This window comes from Electrona antarctica, assembly GCF_951216825.1.
Source record: "Electrona antarctica genome assembly, chromosome: 16".
In the NCBI taxonomy this organism is placed as follows: Eukaryota; Metazoa; Chordata; class Actinopteri; order Myctophiformes; family Myctophidae; genus Electrona; species Electrona antarctica.
The window spans coordinates 6,242,525-6,251,382 of record NC_136797.1 but is presented as its reverse complement, the minus strand read 5'-3'; positions in this window follow the sequence as shown (position 1 = coordinate 6,251,382).

The window sequence follows — 8,858 nt, the reverse complement described above, 5'->3', positions numbered from 1 at the left end:
GGGTGAAACGGTTCTCAAGTTACGTGCATTACACACACACACACACACGCACGCACGCACGCACGCACGCACGCAGAGACGTGGCGCATTTATAGTAGGATAGCCTACTTTTTGAAAAGCCTATGGGGGAAATTAATGGGGAATAATTTCCTGGGCCAACTGTCGTTCTGAAAGGGGGCGGGACTGAGACGCTCTATACTGATAATAGTTTAGGGGAATTTGTTTTTAACGAGATATACTTTTTCACGTTATAACAATGTTGATAAGGACTAAGGAGACACAGAGAACGTGCAGTGGTAAAGACCACCCTCCGTGCCCTGCTTCCCTCCCCAAACACGGGCATGGCACCGCGCTGGATTCAAACCTCTGGACAGATACTTTAGCCCTGGGCCACCCGAGTGCCCGACACTTGTTTTCTTTCAATTAAATAACAGCACTGCGTCATTTCAACAGTTGTTGTTGCAGGGAGTATTCTAGGGAGTTGGTGCATGTCATTCAATGACATGTAATTCACCCAAATCACACTGAGTGACATCGACAGTGAGATTGACTGTTAACGTAACTAATATAAACTATGAGCTTGTAGATCTGTTATTTAAAATAAATAAAAAAAATCACGCAAATTATGTTTAAGTCTTTGAATATCCATTTTTAAATGGAACATGTTTTTAACTCAAATGTTTGCTTCTTGGTGGACCCTGGAACAAGACAATGCTATGGGGGTCTGCGGGTGCTTCTTGGGGGACCCTGGAACAAGACATAATGATATGGGGGTCTGCGGGTGCTTCTTGGGGTACCTTGGAACAAGACATAATGATATGGGGGTCTGTGGGTGCTTCTTGGGGGACCCTGGAACACAACATAATGATATGGGGGTCTGCGGGTGCTTCTTGGGGGACCCTGGAACAAGACATAATGATATGGGGGTCTGCGGGTGCTTCTTGGGGGACCCTGGAACAAGACATAATGATATGGGGGTCTGCGGGTGCTTCTTGGGGTACCTTGGAACACAACATAATGATATGGGGGTCTGCGGGTGCTTCTTGGGGGACCCTGGAACACAACATAATGATATGGGGGTCTGCGGGTGCTTCTTGGGGGACCCTGGAACAAGACATAATGATATGGGGGTCTGCGGGTGCTTCTTGGGGGACCCTGGAACAAGACATAATGATATGGGGGTCTGCGGGTGCTTCTTGGGGGACCCTGGAACAAGACATAATGATATGGGGGTCTGCGGGTGCTTCTTGGGGTACCTTGGAACAAGACATAATGATATGGGGGTCTGCGGGTGCTTCTTTGGGGACCTTGGAACAAGACATAATGATATGGGGGTCTGCGGGTGCTTCTTGGGGGACCCTGGAACAAGACATAATGATATGGGGGTCTGCGGGTGCTTCTTGGGGGACCCTGGAACAAGACATAATGATATGGGGGTCTGCGGGTGCTTCTTGGGGGACCTTGGAACAAGACATAATGATATGGGGGTCTGCGGGTGCTTCTTGGGGGACCCTGGAACAAGACATAATGATATGGGGGTCTGCGGGTGCTTCTTGGGGGACCCTGGAACAAGACATAATGATATGGGGGTCTGCGGGTGCTTCTTGGGGGACCTTGGAACAAGACATAATGATATGGGGGTCTGCGGGTGCTTCTTGGGGGACCCTGGAACAAGACATAATGATATGGGGGTCTGCGGGTGCTTCTTGGGGGACCCTGGAACAAGACATAATGATATGGGGGTCTGCGGGTGCATACGTTTGTTAGACATACCAACAGTCCGACAGGCATTAGTCCGACAACACCGTTGCTCCCGACATGCGCGGCGGGTTACAACTAACCCGTGGCCGAGTGGTATTCCCCTTTTTAGGGTTCCCGGCCCACCCATCTGACCACTTAACATGGCAGCCGACACTGCCATTTAATATTTATATTATATTCTCATGCTTCAAGATGTTAAAGAAACAAATGCCATGACGCTTTCTTTCATTAATAATTATGTGTTTTATAGTATCATTAAAGATGTTTTGTCAATTATTTGGGGACCCACTTCATCGCAGTATCCTCACGGCCGGGGGTGCACTGGTCGCTTCACGCAACACTACAGTGTTCGGCCAGTCTTTTGTTTTTTTGCAGGATCACGCACACACGCACAATCACACACGCACTGGCATGCCCTTCCCATACTATGGTCACACACTAGCCTGTATACCATATGCATTCTACTATGCAGCCTTTCATGAGCTTCTATAAATCAAGGCATTCCTTGAAAATGTTAGGACAAAAACTAAACAAAAATAATCACACCCGTGTGAAGTGAGGGGCGCTTTTATCATCATACATCATCATACATCACATTACGTGCTCAACCAATCAAATCATCACAAATGTCACGCCGGCCAATCACAATTTGCGTCTTCACTTTTCTTTTTTTTTGAGTGGTGCAACCACTCCAAGGAACATTGTGTCCCTATGGGACTATGGGTTTACGGGACTATGGGACTATGTCCCGATGTTTAGAGTACCAGTAGGGGAAAAAGTGGCGCTGTTGTGCCAGAAACAGAGAGAGAGATAGTGTTGCACTGTTGCCTGCTAATTACAGAGAGAGAGAGAGAGAGAGAGAGAGGCAGGGGGAGAGGGGAGAGGGGAGTTGCACCACTCAGTTCACACGTGTGTGATTTTTGAATTACATTTTTATCCCACGATTTTGCAACCCATTTTGTCCCCCAGTGTCAATTATCTAATGCAATCCTGGGCGCTACACTTCCTCTGCCAACCTGGGGGTGCAGCGGACTGACCTCATGCTTCCTTCTATGCATGAGGAGTCCAAGCTGCTTCTTTTCACCGGACAGGTGGGAATTTCCCCGACCGGACGTAGCGCGTGGAAGGAACACGTTAATCCGACCAGTTCCTTTCCCCTCCATCAGGCGCCCCAGCTGGCCAGCGGGAGGTAGTTTAGAGACCAGGATTACTGCATGTTTGTGTGAGGGTACCTACCCTAGGGGACACGGGGAGAACATGCAAACTCCACACAGAAAGGCCCTTTCGCCAACACCGCCTCGGGTATGGGCACTGATGACGCGGAGGAGGGAACACGCCCCCAGCGCCCACAGCGTCCCCAGCGGGAATCGAATCCAGGACCTTCTAGCTGAGAGGCGACAGCACTACTGACTGTGCCACTGTGCCACCGTGCCCCCTACGATTAAAAAAATATTTTTTTTTTCCATGAAAATATTGTTTTTAGCCCCTATAGTCAAAATAAAACTACTTTATACAATATGCACACATAAACCTAACCAAGCAAAACATAACATTGTCATAATGCTGGTCAGAGCTCTGTGTGCACGTGTGTGCATGTGCGAGTGTGTGATGTCATTAAAACAGCGCCACCCAGTATAATAAATACTAATCACCATTATCATCATCATCACTCATGGCCCACCAGTGGGCCCCAGGACCAAGCATGTACCGAACCGAACGTGTTTGGTTACCGGGTACCCATTACAATAATTCAATTTCGGTTCTCTCTATCGGTTCCCACAGACATGCTGTCACGCGCTATTTATTTATTTTCTTCCCTTTTAATAGACGCGCAGGGAACAGAGCTGATCTACAAGCCTACACCACGTTGCATCAGTGACGCATTGTGGCTTGCAATGCAGATTGGCGGAGGCGGAGCTCTCTCTGCATGGAACATAGGCTCCTCTAGTCTGCAGACGGACAACGTTACATACAAACTTTAGCTGTTGGCATAATTATTAAAGTTTCTTAAATGTAATTTTCAAGTGAAGTTTATGGGAGGAAACTTTTAAGAGAGAGGACAGGAGTCTTGCCTCACTGCGCTGCACAGCGTTGAATCACTGAGCCGACTTGGGGACCCAACGCAGCTCCTCCAAGGAAAACAAACAAATGAACGGAACTGAACGTGAATCCCCCAAACCGCCCACCCCTTTTTTTCCCTCACTGTATATGTTTATTTTCCCTTTTTACCTCCTTTATGATGAATTCCTGTTCTGTCCTTTGTCTATATAGAAGTGTCTATTTGTACGTCTCTAAATGTTTTTGATGAATTGAACATTGTGGACCCTATTGGAAACAAGTGTAATGCTTAATTGGGTCGTCCACTCACAGTTAACAGCCTTTGTATTGAGTTTGTGCTTGAAATGTACTGTAATTCTGCAAACTGTTAATACATTTTTCAATCAATCAATCAACATGAGACGAGAAAGGAGAGAGAAAGCGTTACGCGCGCCTGTGTGTGTGTGTGTGTGTGTGTGTGTGTGTGTGTGAGTGTGTGTGTGAGTGTGTGTGTGTGTGTGTGTGTGTGTGTGTGTGTGTGTGTGTGAGTGTGTGTGTGTGTGTGTGTGTGTGTGTGTGTGAGTGTGTGTGTGTGTGTGTGTGTGTGTGTGTGTGTGAGTGTGTGTGTGTGTGTGTGTGTGTGTGTGTGTGTGTGTGAGTGTAAGCAAAGCAAAGCAAAGTTCTTTGTTTACCCAGGGTGAATGGACTAAGCTCGACGAACTTGTTTACAGCCAGACCCTGCTCATAGAACATTTCATGGTAGGGGTTCAATGCCTTGCTCAAGGGCACTTCAGTGGTGGTAATTTTAACGTGCCGGTCCGGGGATACGAACTGGCGACCTTCCGATAACAAGACCGCTCCGCAAACCGTTCGACCACCGCTGCCCGTGTGTGTGTGTGTGTGTGTGTGTGTGTGTGTGTGTGTGTGTGCGTGCGTGCGTGCGTGCGTGCGTGCGTGTGTGTGTGTGCGTGTGTGCGTGCGTGTGTCTGGTGTGTGTGTCACCGGCGTCAGTTTAGACAGCTCGGGCCGGGGGCGAAAAAACAAGAAAATCAACAAATGATAGCCTATACTTTGGCAGCCCTTGTGCATGCAAATTTCTGTTAGTAGCAAACAACAGCATGCAAGCCGCCTTTGTTTCCAATGGTCCCCCCATACAAACGTCGGCAAAACCCGTTCTCACCTATCGGCGGCCGGAGATGCACTAACTGCCCCAATTAGCGATGCTAATTTGCCAAGTCAATCATTTAATCCACGCTACACGCCTGGTATGTGTAAAGCAAAGTTGGCTGAAGGCAGCGGTGGCCGAACGGATTGCGGAGCGGTCTTGATACCGGAAGGTCGCCAGTTCGAATCAGCGGTCCGACACGTTAAAATTACCACCGCTGAAGTGCCCTTGAACAAGGCATTGAACCACTACGATGAAATGTTCTATGAGCAGGGCCTGGCTGGAAACAAGTTCTTGAGCTTAGCCCAGATACCCTGGGTAAATATAGTAATCATTTCATTTCATTTGTTTACCCAGGGTAAGTGGACTAAGCTCGAGATGCTTGTTTACAGCCACGCCCTGCTCATAGAACATTTCATGGTTGGGGTGCAATGCCTTGCTCAAGGGCACTTCAGCGGTGGTAATTTTAACGTGTGTGTGTGTGTGTGTGTGTGTGTGTGTGTGTGTGTGTGTGTGTGTGTGTGTGTGTGTGTGTGTGTGTGTGTGTGTGTGTGTGTGTGTGTGTGTTCTGCTCTCAGATCTCAGACATGCTTTTATTTTGTTATTGTCAGTAGGTAAGAGAAGTAGTCTACAACACTATTGCCCTGCAGGGTCAATACAGAATAGATATATTATATTTCAAATAAGGAAAACATAGCTCACTATAGCCTATTATTATTAAACATAGCTCACTATAGCCTGTTATCCACAAATGGCTCAACTGTTGAATAAAGGAGAGGATGTTACACTATTCATTACATGTCTTAAATTGACATTGAGCTTTTTTGTTAAATAAACATTTGACCTCTTATTTAAGTTATTTTATACGATTTTGGAACCGAAATAGGAAACCGTTAAGAACCGGAATCGGTACTGGACTCACAAAAATCCTAACGATACCCATCCCTATAGTGCAACATGCTGCCAGGGATCGGTACACGCACACAGAGCAAAAAATATGAGGAAAACAATAGAAAATATATATTGTTTTTAATTTTCTTTTTTTTTCCAACTTTCGACTACTCCTAATTTGTATCGACTTGTGTTAATGAAATCGATTTTTTTAATGAATGAGGAGAGGTGCAACATGCTGCCATACAGGGACCACCAGGACATGAGGAGAGGTGCAACATGCTGCCAGGGACCACCAGGACATGAGGAGAGGTGCAACATGCTGCCATGCAGGGACCACCAGGACATGAGGAGAGGTGCAACATGCTGCCAGGGACCACCAGGACATGAGGAGAGGTGCAACATGCTGCCATGCAGGGACCACCAGGACATGAGGAGAGGTGCAACATGCTGCCAGGGAGGGACCACCAGGACATGAGGAGAGGTGCAACATGCTGCCATGCAGGGACCACCAGGACATGAGGAGAGGTGCAACATGCTGCCATGCAGGGACCACCAGGACATGAGGAGAGGTGCAACATGCTGCCATACAGGGACCACCAGGACATGAGGAGAGGTGCAACATGCTGCCATGCAGGGACCACCAGGACATGAGGAGAGGTGCAACATGCTGCCATGCAGGGACCACCAGGACATGATGAGAGGTGCAACATGCTGCCAGGGAGGGATCACCAGGACAAGAGGAGAGGTGCAACATGCTGCCAGGGACCACCAGGACATGAGGAGAGGTGCAACATGCTGCCATACAGGGACCACCAGGACATGAGGAGAGGTGCAACATGCTGCCAGGGACCACCAGGACATGAGGAGAGGTGCAACATGCTGCCATACAGGGACCACCAGGACATGAGGAGAGGTGAAACATGCTGCCATGCAGGGACCACCAGGACATGAGGAGAGGTGCAACATGCTGCCAGGGACCACCAGGACATGAGGAGAGGTGCAACATGCTGCCATACAGGGACCACCAGGACATGAGGAGAGGTGCAACATGCTGCCAGGGAGGGACCACCAGGACATGAGGAGAGGTGCAACATGTTGCCATACAGGGACCACCAGGACATGAGGAGAGGTGCAACATGCTGCCAGGGACCACCAGGACATGAGGAGAGGTGCAACATGCTGCCATACAGGGACCACCAGGACATGAGGAGAGGTGCAACATGCTGCCAGGGAGGGACCACCAGGACATGAGGAGAGGTGCAACATGCTGCCAGGGAGGGACCACCAGGACATGAGGAGAGGTGCAACATGCTGCCATGCAGGGACCACCAGGACATGAGGAGAGGTGCAACATGCTGCCAGGGACCACCAGGACATGAGGAGAGGTGCAACATGCTGCCATACAGGGACCACCAGGACATGAGGAGAGGTGCACCATGCTGCCATGCAGGGACCACCAGGACATGAGGAGAGGTGCAACATGCTGCCATACAGGGACCACCAGGACATGAGGAGAGGTGCAACATGCTGCCAGGGACCACCAGGACATGAGGAGAGGTGCAACATGCTGCCATGCAGGGACCACCAGGACATGAGGAGAGGTGCAACATGCTGCCATACAGGGACCACCAGGACATGAGGAGAGGTGCAACATGCTGCCATACAGGGACCACCAGGACATGAGGAGAGGTGCAACATGCTGCCAGGGACCACCAGGACATGAGGAGAGGTGCAACATGCTGCCATGCAGGGACCACCAGGACATGAGGAGAGGTGCAACATGCTGCCATACAGGGACCACCAGGACATGAGGAGAGGTGCAACATGCTGCCATACAGGGACCACCAGGACATGAGGAGAGGTGCAACATGCTGCCATACAGGGACCACCAGGACATGAGGAGAGGTGCAACATGCTGCCATACAGGGACCACCAGGACATGAGGAGAGGTGCAACATGCTGCCAGGGAGGGACCACCAGGACATGAGGAGAGGTGCAACATGCTGCCATACAGGGACCACCAGGACATGAGGAGAGGTGCAACATGCTGCCAGGGAGGGACCACCAGGACATGAGGAGAGGTGCAACATGCTGCCAGGGAGGGACCACCAGGACATGAGGAGAGGTGTAACATGCTGCCATACAGGGACCACCAGGACATGAGGAGAGGTGTAACATGCTGCCATACAGACGCGCAGGGAACAGAGCTGATCTACAAGCCTACACCGCGTTGCATCAGCGACGCATTGTGGCTTGCAATGCAGATTTGCGGAGGCGGAGCTCTCTCTGCATGGAACATAGGCTCCTCTAGTCTGCAGACGGACAACGTTACATACAAACTTTAGCTGTTGGCATAATTATTAAAGTTTCTTAAATGTAATTTTCAAGTGAAGTGTGAGTGGATGACCCAATTAAGCATTACACTTGTTTCCAACAGGGTCCACCATGTTCAAATCATCAAAACATTTAGAGACGTACAAATAGACACTTCTATAGACAGAACAGGAATTCATCAAAAAGGAGGTAAAAAGGGAAAAGAAATATATACAGTGAGGGGGAAAAAGGGGGGGGCGGGGGGGGGGGATTCAGATTTTACGGGGGCCAGTTTCGAATTGCAGCCATCCGTAGGTGCCCTTTGAGAGCGGTTTTGAAGGAGTCAAGGGATTCGCATGTCTTAATGACAGTTGGTAGGGCGTTCCACATTTTGGTGGCATAGGAGCGAAAAGAATTTAGTCCCTTGTTTGTGCCGAATCTGGGTTGTACATGGTTCGTTGCACTCCCTCTGGTGTTGTGGGTGTGGACTTTGTTAACATTAAGGAAGTATCTAGACAGGTACATGGGTATCTTGGTGGTGTATCGAATCTTGTGGACCAGACCCATTGCAAGTTGCTGTACTCTGTCGTCGACCCTAAGCCATTCCAGCCTGTCGAAGTGGGCAGGGGTGAGGTGGGTTCGGGGGGCTAGATCAAGTAGGAGCCTGACCAGTTTGTTTTGGGAAGTC